The 12,054-nt window shown below is 41.2% G+C and overlaps 1 long non-coding RNA gene across 2 annotated transcripts; it reads right to left on the bottom strand.

Moving 5' to 3' along the window:
* Positions 1–1,315: 1,315 nt before the first annotated feature.
* Positions 1,316–8,002, bottom strand: LOC125525556. 2 transcript variants are annotated; one of them, XR_007291355.1, is made up of 6 exons: positions 7,829–7,983; positions 6,223–6,372; positions 5,014–5,099; positions 4,446–4,928; positions 3,321–3,482; positions 1,323–3,176 (listed from the first exon to the last, which is right to left on the bottom strand). It is a non-coding gene; the product is annotated as an uncharacterized LOC125525556 (long non-coding RNA). The 2 variants fall into 2 exon arrangements; XR_007291354.1 differs by having other exon boundaries at positions 1,316–3,176; positions 5,014–6,372; positions 7,829–8,002.
* Between the last annotated feature and the right edge of the window lie 4,052 nt (positions 8,003–12,054).

The raw sequence follows: 12,054 nt of genomic DNA, 5'->3' as shown, positions 1-12,054 counted from the left end.
ATCCCATGAAGTAGAAGTGGGAGACAAGTTGTTGGTCAGCTGGGAGGAGAGTATCCCTATATTACCTATCCCACTCCATGAAGATGCAATACTCTCCTGATCTGCATGGCAGGTTGATACTTATTTTAATGTGTTCCAAGTGGCTTATTCGGGTAAGCAGAGATGTTGTCCTGCAGAACATCTTCTGAGGAACACACCTATATGAATTTGACTGTTAACGTTGCAGTCTATGAGAATTGGGTGTTCTCTAATAAATTCATGAAAAGGCCCTAGAGTATGACGTATACGCTCCACCCGCGGGGAAGCCTTGCGGCAGCCCAGTATCGGTCAAGAATTTGTGTGAAACTAGTCTCGCAGAAAACTTGTAGTTCAAGGCATAGTCCACTATTCAAGTTGTGATCTAGTGTAGCATAAATATCTAAGTGGGAGTTCAACTTCACAGTCTCCACTAAGCACCGGTATATAAACAATGTTTTGGAACTAAATGATGAGATGTGCCAATGAGACTTTGTGGGGGATTGTTGGAATTTTGCTAGTAGGCCTTTGGCCCAAAGCCCAACTAAAATTCTGAAATTCTCTTGGTCCATTCATGCACACATGTGAGTGGAGTGAGTGAGGCTAAAGTTTAGTCCCACCCCGAAAGTTGAGAGAGAGTTGCACCTCTTTATAAGGTGAGCTCTTCTACCACTTGTATGAGCATGAGAAGAGGAGACCTACACGCGCGCTCCTCCTCCTCGCTCGCCTCGCCACGCCACGCCTCGTCACGACGCACCGCGGGTTGCGGGATTGAGCCGAGCCGAGGACAGAGCTATGCACGTTGTCTATATTTTTGCTGCTCGGGAAAAATTAATGAGTCATTAATTAATAATTAACGGACGCGTTAATTACTGAACCGTTTCCGATTCTTTTGGATCGTGATGACTCAGACGTGGGGTTTACTCCCACGACCTACCCGGCCCACACTATATAGTCAGGCAGATATCTACCCTAGCCGCCGCTGCTTCGTATGGTTTCTCACCACTGTTCCAGATCATTGCGCCGCCAAGCAAGTCTTCTCCATCCCTCCTTTCGGCGTGCACCGGGAGAAGGGACAGCAGGCCTCCGGAACCCCGCCTCTCGTGATCCTGTACGGGAGAGGGGCGATCAGGTTTTTGGGGAGCGCACTCGCGTGACTGCTGGCAGCGACGACTTCGCGAACGACGACTTCTTCCCCGATCTCGACAACCTCATCCTCGATGACATGGGCGACAACGTCAACGCCGGCGGTGCTGCTCCCGCTGCACCGTATGTGATTCTATCCTTCCTGTTCGAGATCGTAGTAGAATTCATGTTTCTAGTATGTGCCCTAGATGTGATCTGTTCATCTACTATACTAGTTCGCATGATTAGTTTAATCTCTGCTATTGCTGTCATGAGCTATTTCCTATTTATTCAGATTAAATCTCGTAGTAATTTGCTCATATTTCCAACAATAGCCTCCACTTGCCCTCATTCCCTTTCTTCATGCGCACGCGTAGAAGAGCTGGAGTTGGGGGCCGTTTTGCAAAATTCTAAAATATGCAAGTAGGGTTGGAAGCTGAGAAGTAAGGACAGGAGTTGAGAAATTTGAGGAGTGAACTGTTGCCGAACAGGCTCTAACATTCATACACATAATTTTCATGTTTTGTCTTTCATACATTTTTATTCATAATTTAACTGATTATCTTGATTATAAATTGAACTTCCAATAAACATGAACAACACACATTGGTATTTAGCTGTTGTGAATGCAAAAGAGTGAGATTCAAGTACTCGACTCATTGTGTTAGGAGTTTGACTGAGATGATCTCATAGTTACTACATCATTTATTATCCCTTATTATGTGAAATTTCGCTTATGTGTATTGTTTCTGATCATTAATTATTTTTCAGCTACGAGGACTAAAATATCATTTGGACATTCTTAAAAGTCAAAACTTGATTAGCCAGAATTGGAAAGACTTCAATGTTACTAAATGGAAGATTACAGAACAATTACAAAAGCCAATTCAAAAAGACAGGTTATAAAGTGTCACATATGTTCTATGCCAATATAAGTAATAATTCATGTGTAATAATCTTGTATGTTCAATAATATACTAATAGTTGTTTGAGTTGTTTTAAAAAAATACTAATAGTTGTTTGTGTTGCACGGGAAATTATCACTTCTTTTTTAGGTATAAAGTTAGTGAGCATACTATTATGTTGGAAAACAAACACCGCGGCCACGACTACAATGATTGAACAAAGTGACGATGACATTGATGGAGATCCTAATGATGTTAATTAAAATGTTGGAAAGTACATATGATACAAAAAATCAAAAGCAATAAACACATTACTTGTCGAAAATAAATACCAATTACTAATATATGTTCTTTCTAACATGAGCTTAGATGAGTTAGTAGGTGAACTTTGCAGCTACATCAAATCAATCAATTCTACCGATATTTTAGAGCAATCATTTTGAATTAGTAGTGCACAAGGTGAACTGTATAATTAAAACAAAATTGAGTACCCTAGATATATCACAATATTACTTGTATTAGTATAGAACATATGTGATGCTTTATACTTGTCTTTTTGAATTGACTTTCATAATTGTTTTGTGATCTTCCATTTAGTAACGTCTAAGTCTTTCCGGTTGTGGCTTATCAAGTTATGACTTTTAAAAATGTCCAATTGATAATGTAGTCCATGTAGCTGAAATATGTGATCAGAAATAATACACATAAGCGAAGGATCAGTTTATGACATTTCATATAGAGGATCAGAAGTGATGTAGTAACCAGCCGTAATAGTGAGATCATCTCGGTCAAACTCCAAACACAATAAGTCAAGTATTGTAATCTCACATTTTTTTGTGTTCACAACAGTTAAATAGCAATGTGTGTTGTTCATATTTATTGGAAGGTCATTCTATAATCAAGATAATTGGTAAAATTACTAATAAATATATATTGGACCCAGAACATGAAAATTATGGATATGGATGTTACCATGTCATGCTGAAATTACTAATGGATATCAATAATTGAACTTTTCCTTGTAAGTAAGGGTACTCGTTTAGCTGCCCCTTTTCATCTAGCAGGCACACCAGTTGATGTTGTTTGACAGACATTTCATCTATCTTCGCCAGTAATTGTTTTTTTCATAATCTGCAAAAATTAAAATAATTTGAAAAAATATATTGAATAAATCCATGTGTAAATATGGATTAACCATGCACACACACAAATAATATGAAATAACAAAAAGGCATTTAAGATGCAAGATACAAAAGTAATAAATCAAATAATTACCTAGTGGGAGGTAGTCGTGTGTTTCATCAACTTTTGTTTGTTCATATTCCTTTGATTGCTTATCATCATCGAATAAAATTTTCTTTCATTCATACATTCAGAAACCAGAGGTAATGTCGAGTTGGTTGATGGCGGAGGTCATGTCAATGGATCAACATCAATCTGTTTCCAGAACAATCGATTCAAAACATTCAGAAACCAAAGATAACGCAAGTGATGGCTCCAAAAAATTCGATTCAAAAAATTTGGCTTTTTTTGAAGGTCGGTTATCAAAATCCACAACAATGGTCAAGTCAGCACCGTCATTCATTTTCTGCAAAACTCAAACAATATTTTATATTGTGCAAAGGTGTAATCAGCATGGAGTTCAATCAAACAGGGAGAAATAGTAATAATATTGTAAATAGTGGGTGTCCATCTATTCATTGTGACAGAAATCAGCTACTAATCTGTAAAAGCTAATTATAGGCTGCATAAGCTACTGGATTTTTGGATTTCGACCGAGTGTGCCTAAAGTTGGCACACTGCCAAAATATTTACTCTGACCTCGAATGATACCCACGAACAAATCTGGAACTACTTGCAAGTTGCAAGAATGCGAGCATGGTCTATGTTTTACTGTAAAGGAAAGAGAAGAAAAAAATACACAAAAAAGAGATGACCTTCGTACATGAAGGAAAACTAACCATGAATAGATTAGCCTTAAGACAGAAGGAAGGGTACAAGACAGGAGTTTGTTCAGTAGATTTACCATTGGTTAAAATAGTTATTACTAGCCTTAAGAATGAATGCCAGAACATAGCATCATCAAGAAAATAAAATTACATAGAATAAAAGCACCACAATTTGAGCCGAAACCTGATCAGGTAATAGAGAACATGGCATATATTATTCACTCTCTTTATGCCAGATTGGCCTTCCAGCATCCAGTACCGTAGCTAGCTTTGAAAAGTTAACTCAAGCAAACTTTCAGAGTATACAAGGCAGAAGATCTTGCAGAAGCTCCAGTCGGTAATGATGATGACATATATATATATGGTTGCAGAGTGCAGACACACAGGAAAGATCACATATCCTTTTCTAAAGGACAGAACCGAATTTAGCCTGGCGTGAGATCAGGCGTACCTCAGGTGGAGCACTGGTGGTCCGGCGATGTTAATGCAACAGCAAGATTGTACGACGGCTTATGGAGCACGGCGGCCGGCAGAGTTGGTGGAGCGGCGAGATTGAACGACCGGGAGACTGGATGCTTCCTGGAGGGCTCGAGGCCTTTTTATGTGGCAGAGGAGGGCGGTTCATGGGGAGTCCGTGTACGGCAAGGTCGTGTGTCCGAGCAAGTCTCCTCCATGGACTCTAGATCCGATCACCTTCCCGGCCTCCAACATGCATGGATCCGGCCGGGATATGTCGCTACAGCCGCCTCTCCCCTGCTCCTCATGCTCACAGAAGTCAGAAGTTCTCCTTGTGGGCTTGTGGCTGAACCGTGTTGTTGTCGTGTGGCTGAATTCTACTGCAAGATCCGTCAGTATTTTTGTAAGAGTGGTAGATCCACAGCAGAGAACACCTGCAGACTTATGCAGCGCCATCTTAGTACACACAGTGTCTTTTCTGTAATGTAAAGTGGGATTCGTCACTTAGATTTTGATGAGGTGCGCAGCCAAAAATAATACAATAATAATCAAATGTGACTAACCTTTCTTCAGTTTGGCCTTGCAAGGTGTGTGCGGATCTGTGAAGTACCTAGCAGTGGGTGTTCACGAAGACGACACTCTGGATGATCTGGGGCCAGACAGGTTCTCTGCTAGGTTATATTCTTTTCTTTTCTTTTAAAATCATCATTTATTCTCATTATCGGTACTCCTTCTGTTTCTTTTTAGTTTGCATATGAAATTTGTTTGAAGTCAAACTTAGTAAATTTTGACCAATTTTATATGAAAAGACATCAACATTTACAATACGAAATGCATTAGATGAAAATTAATTTTCGTACTATATAGCTTTAGTATTGTAGACGATGTTGATATTTTTTAATATAAATTTAGTCAAACTTTGTATACAAGACCAAGTACATGTCCAGAATGATAGTAAAGTATATTTTGAGAATCATTTTGTTACTGCACCGTTAAAGCATGATGGCAACCTTGGAATACATGAACATGGTACATTTATGACAGAGATTGTCAAAAACTACGTGAAGCATGACATGGTAACATCCATATACATAATTTTCATGTTTTGTGTTTCATACACTTTTATTCATAATAATTTACTGATGATCTTGATTTATAGATTGAACTTCCAATAAATATGAACAACACACATTGGTATTTAGCTGTTGTGAATGCAAAAGTGTGAGATTCAAGTACTCGACTCATTGTGTTGCGAGTTTGACTGAGATGATCTCACTATTAGTAACTAACCGTAATAGTGATGTAGTAACCAACCGTAATAGTGAGATCATCTCGGTCAAACTCCCAACACAATGAGTCAAGTACTGTAATCTCACAATTTTTTGCGTTCCCAACAGTTAAATAGCAATGTGTGTTGTTCATATTTATTGGAAGTTCATTCTATAATCAAAATAATTAGTAAAATTACTAATAAATATGTATTAAACCCAGAACATGAAAAATAAAGGATATGGATGTTACGATTTCATGCTTCCATAGTTTTTTACAATCTTTTTCATAAAGGTACCATCTTCATATATATACCAAGGTTGACATAACGTATTAACGATGCGGTAACAAAAGGATTCTGAAAATATACTTTACTATCATTTTGAACATGTACTTGGTCGTCTATACAACATACATATGCACTGATTACATAAAAAGATTTTGAAAAAGACATTACTAATGGATATCAATAATTGGACATTCTTGTAAGAAAGGGTACTTACATCATCGTTTAGCCACCCTTTTTCATCTAGCACGCACACCAGTTGATGTTGTTTGACAGATATTTCATCTATCTTCACATGTAATTGTTTTTTCAAAAGATGTTTCTATTGATATATGAGCACATACATCACAGTTGGTCAGTGCATAATCTGCAAAAAGTAAAATAATTTAAAAAAATATCGAACAAATCCATGTGTAAATATGGATTAACCGTGCACATACACAAATAATAATATTAAATAATAAAAAGGAGGATGCTAGATACAAAAGTACACATCATAAATCAAACAATTATCTAGTGGGAGCTAGTCGTATGTTTCATCAACTTTTATTTGTTCATATTCATCTGGTTACTTATCATCATCGATTAAACTTTTCTTTCATTCATACATTCAGAAACCGGAGGTAATGTCGAGCTGGTTGGTGACGGAGGTCATGGCAATGGATCAACATCTATCTGGTTCCAGAACAATCAATTCAAAACATTCAAAAACCAGAGATAATGTCAGATGGTTGGTGACGTAGGTGATGGCTCCAAAAGATCCGATTCAGAAAAATTGGCTTTTTTTGAAGGTCGGTTATCAAAATCCACAACAATGGTCAAGTCAGCGCTGACATTCATTTTCTGCAATAACAACCTGAACATCCCACAGTCAGATTGCTCAAACAATATCTTATATTGTGTGAAGGTGTAATCAGCATGGAGTTCAATCAAACAGGGAGAAAATTATAATAATATTGTAAATAGAGGGTGTCCATCTATTCATTTTGACAGAAATCAGCTACTAATTAATATGTAAAAGCTAATTATATGCTGCATAAGCTACTGGATTTTTTGGATTTCGACCGAGTGTGCCTATAGTTGGCACACTACCAAAATATTTACTCTGACCTCAAATGACACCCGCGAGCAAATCTGGAACTAGTTGCAAGTTGCAACAATGGAAGCATGGTCTATGTTTTACTGTAAAGGAAAGAGAAGAAGAATATAGTACAAAAGAGCGAATGAGCGATGACCTTTGTACAGCAAGGAAAACTAACCATGAATAGATTAGCCTTAAGACAGACGATGGGGATAAGACAGGAGCTTGTTCAGTAGATTTACCATTGGCTAAAAATAGTTCTTATTAGCCTTGACACACGCGTCAGCCATAACAGAGAATCAATGCCAGAACATAGCAAATAATATTGCATAGAACAGAATCACCACAATTTAAGACGAAACCTGATCAGGTAATAGAGAGCATGGCATATATCCTCTCTTTTGAACTATTCTCTGCCTTTAGCCAAATTGGCCTTCCAGTATCCAGTACCGTAGCGAGCTTTGGAAAAGTGAACTCAAGCAGAGTCCAAAGCAGAAGATTGGACATGTATTTTCTCCAGATATTGGAACTACCAGGCGCCACTATGAAGTACTCCTACTCTCCAGTGTGTGTATAGCCTACTTTGTGGCTAATCTATGAGGCCTAAAGAGTGCAGACTGTCCGTATAGGTGCAAGGTAATGACGATGGCAGCTATGGTTGCAGAGCGCAGACACACATGAAAGATCATGACTTCTCAGCATCGACAGGACAGAATTCAGCTTGGCACGAGATCGGGCGTACCTCAGGTGGAGCACGGCGGTCCGGCGATGTTGGTAGAACGGCGAGATTGTACGACGGCGTATGGAGCACGGGCGGCCGGCGGAGTGGTGGAGCGGCGAGATTGAAGGACCGGGAGATTGGATGCTTCCGTAGAGGGCTCGAAGCCTATTTATGTGGCAAAAGGAGGGCGGTTCATGGGGAGCCCGTGTCCGGGTCCGGCAAGGCCACCCATTAATCGTAATGGAACTCTGTGCAAAGTTTGTGTATCCGAGCAAGTCTCCTCCACGGACTCTAGATCCGATCCGATCACCTTCCAGGCCTCCAACACGCACGGGTCCGGCCGGGATACGTCGCTACAGCCGCCTCTCCCCTTTTGCATGCCGCTGATGAGAGCCGGTAAGAGGAGGAGGCAGAGGGTGAAAACACCTGCAGACTTATGCGGCGTCATCTTAGTATACAGTGTCTTTTTTTGTAATGTATAAAGTGGGATTCGTCACTTAGATTTTAATCAGGCGCGCAGCCAAAAATAATACTGTAGTAATAATCAAATGTGACTAACCTTTCTTCAGTTTGGCCTTGCAAAGTGTGTGCAGATCTTGAAGTAGCAGTTAGGAAAGGAAGCAAGCAATTAACCATGATGTATCTGAAACTTTTTGCAGGCAACCATGGTGTATCTGAAACTGTTACGGCTGACTAGTACACCGTTATCACTTTCAGCAACTTCACCTATGACACCTCTGAACCGTTCAAACGAGCCGCTTGGTCTCTGGTAAGTGGTAACCCAATACATGTATGCTCGGCTTGGCACGTTGCCCTTGAAGTTGAAGGTGCTGCCTAACTCGTCGTCATGCATGCTTTGCTGCTCTTGTAGAATCCAATTCATTTTAGCCATTGTGCATCTCTACTCATGTATGAGGAAGAACATTCAGTGACTATGTTACTTTATTGGACTTTATGTTGTTAAGGACATCCTTCAGTATGCTGACGAAAGGAGTTGCACCAATTCCGAGACCGACAAGCAGAAGGATGTGGTATTTCTTGTAATTTTGAGTTGGTGCATCAGAAGGGCCATCAGAAATTATCTTGGGAAATCTAAATGAAGACAGCCAAGTCACCAATGTTAGTGAGGAGGAGCAACAACATAGCTTCATATTTTCTCCACTTGCCTGTGTTTTTTTATACTGATTTATTGTATACAAACTAGTATCCAGTAGTCAATTAATGATAGCACTTGTTTTTTGTGTCCTGCATATTTGTGTGGAGAGGCCAACTGTATGTGTGATTTATGAGCACCAATACAATGCCAGCTTGATTGTCATTACTTTCTCGTAGAGCTCTTATCAGCTGAACATTGCTTCCGATTAGGACTTGACGACGGCACAGGATGGTGTAACAAGACAATGTACTGCGAGAGTATTTCACAAATCACAATCTATGAAGAAGACTATGCACTACTACCCCTAATAACGATGGCCTAATTATGTTAGTAGCTACACATGTCTGCAATAAATAAGAGAACTCAAGCCTCACGGTGCGTTGAGCTTGTAGTTGTCACTCTCGATGGTTTCATTGACCTTATACATATCGACCACTTAATCTGTTTGATTCATTTTGGTTCATTGACCTCATACCTTGTTATTGATTTGAATTAACAGCGTGAGTTGTATATTATTTGTAATCATTATAGGTATTATGTTATGGGTCACTCAATTTGAAGACCATAATTTAATTACCCCGTTGCAACACATGTGCTCCTTTCCTAGTAGTATTCTGAAGAGATGTACTCCCATCTATTATCATTCCTATAAGACCAAATGTAGAGTTGTCTATTATTTGGAACACTCAATTCACAGAGGAAGAAATCAACGTAAATGGGGTTTTTTTTGCAACCTGAGAGTTGATTTGTTAGAATGGGACATGAAGTTTGTGAGCACGAGCTCACATATACCATTTGGAACAGTAAGAAAAATTTGAAAAAAATAAAAAAAATCTGAATTTTTTTAGCAACAAACATTGATGTATATTTCACATGCGTGCAAATTTTCGCGATGGAATGACATTCGTGGAGACCTGGGGAAAAACAATGCTCCAAAACATTTTTTAAGAATAACAAACCCGAGCTTTAATAATCAATCATAGAGTTTACGTAGCCCGGGGGCTCAAGCAACTAGACATGCCTACCTGGTGATAAGACTAGAGCTTTTTCTATATTGTGAGCATCTACATTTGACCCACGACGTTCATGGCGGAAGAGGGTTACCCCTGCACCATCTTTCATAGCTCTATTTTCCTTGATGATCAGTGCATCTTGACCTCCTTCTCCCTTAGCCCATAAGATAAGGAAGCCAGAGACATGAAGGACTCCCCTCCACCAGCATAGTCGACTAGGTCCATGTAACTCTAGGGGCCCCGATATCTCATATAAGCCGGGGTCGAGCTAGTCGATAGAAAACATACAATCCCTTGAGTAATACATGTACTTTCTACACCGTAACACAATAGGGTTTTACCTTATAAGAAGGGCCTGAACCTGGGTAAATCTGTCTCATGTTTCCTCCCTGATTTACTCACCTCACTAGGATACCCTATTGAGGGATCTGTGAACTTAGTGATCAGATGGGATCGCTAGTTGACGACGACACGATCTACACGTCAGGTCAAATCTTCTTTTTCGGCGCCATGACCTTTGTCGCCGACTCGACCGGTCACTTGGGCCAAGTTGAGAGCTGCACCCTAGGCTGGATTGTTCAATTAAGCAATCTAGAGTACGTCGCGGATTCACGCGGCAAGCTCCTTCTCCAAGGTCTGACGTCATTCCAGGCCCAAGAGCAGCATGCCAAAAAAATTGATCTACTCACAACCCACTTAATCGCCAACGTTGAAGATCTCACCAACATCCTCGAGGGGAATGAGGAGTTAGCCCACCATGAGCCGTGGTGCCTCTTTGCACGTGGCAGGCGACCTCGGTCCAGTCCTGCTATGTAGTAGACACGCTAGATCCAAGCCAGGAGGAAAGCGACGAGGTGTCAGAATTTAGCGATAGGGATATTGAAGCGCTTGATGGAGCGATCCTAGAAGATGAGGAGCAAGACGAAGTCCGGGTGAAAGCCTTGTCGGCTCTCGTCAAGGTTTCCAAGGAGAAGAGACGCTTGGAGAGGAGGGCGGCGGCCCTGGACGCAGCCAGGGGTTGTTCCGGTTTTGCCATCCCATCGGAAAGACCATGCCGGCAGGAACAAGGCCTCCCTAGCCATGGAAAGTAGACGAGTGAAAGAGGCGCTCGTGAACGCCATTGATCCAGGCGGGCCCAGAGTCCTATCACACTCCAGCTAAGGATATACAGGTAGCGGCGGGAGCCCTGGTCATGACACAGTTCCCAAAAAGGGCATCCGGACAAGCGGAGGTTCAAGCAAGGGATGGAATATCTGAAGACGGCGATGATCCAGCAGGATGGCCATGTAAGAGTCACATCAGGACAACCGGTGACACGAATAGCACATCATCATGCCAAACTAAGAAGGGATCTTGATGTACGAGATCGTCTGCTACAAGTTCGCATCCAGCTTTAAGATAAACACGATGGACAAGTACAACGGAAGCGGACCCTGAGATTTTGGGCAACAAATTACCTCCTCGCATTCCAGGTGGCTAATTGTGATGATTGGCACACCGTCGAACTCTTACCCCTTGTGTTAAAGGGATCAAACATGTGCTTGGTTAACACCGCCAGGTCGATCTCATGCTGGTGCTTTTTGTTGTGACAGACGATTTTGCTGCGACCGGTGACATTTTTTGCTCGAACGGGTGACTGATTTTGCTAGTGATCCGCAACATTGCTGCTTTTTTCTTTGACAGGCGACAATTTTTGCTGGAGGAATCCGCAACGGTGGCGGTTTTTCTCTGCGAGAAGTTGTCATGGGGGATGTTGTAACCAGCTGCAAGCGACAAGCTGAGATGCTGCAACCAGCACAGCTGCAAGCTGCACAGGTCAAGCATCAGCACAACGCCCAAATGCACACGACGAGGTTCTGCAAGGGGCAGCAAGCAGACGGTTGCAGGGACAGGCCGAGATGCTGCAACCAGCACAGGCCAAGCTGGAATCGGCACAACACCCAGCTGCAACCAGACGAGGTTCAGCAGGCGTCCAAGGTTTGGGAAGGGTCAGCAGCGCTATCAGTAGCCTCTCACTCAAGCACAACGCTAACAAAATGGTGTGAAAGGGGGAAAAGATCTGATGAGCTCCGTGCTAA

Source organism: Triticum urartu, chromosome 7, assembly GCF_003073215.2.
Source record: "Triticum urartu cultivar G1812 chromosome 7, Tu2.1, whole genome shotgun sequence".
NCBI classification, from domain to species: domain Eukaryota; kingdom Viridiplantae; phylum Streptophyta; class Magnoliopsida; order Poales; family Poaceae; genus Triticum; species Triticum urartu.
This window is presented reverse-complemented; position numbering and strand designations above follow the sequence as displayed.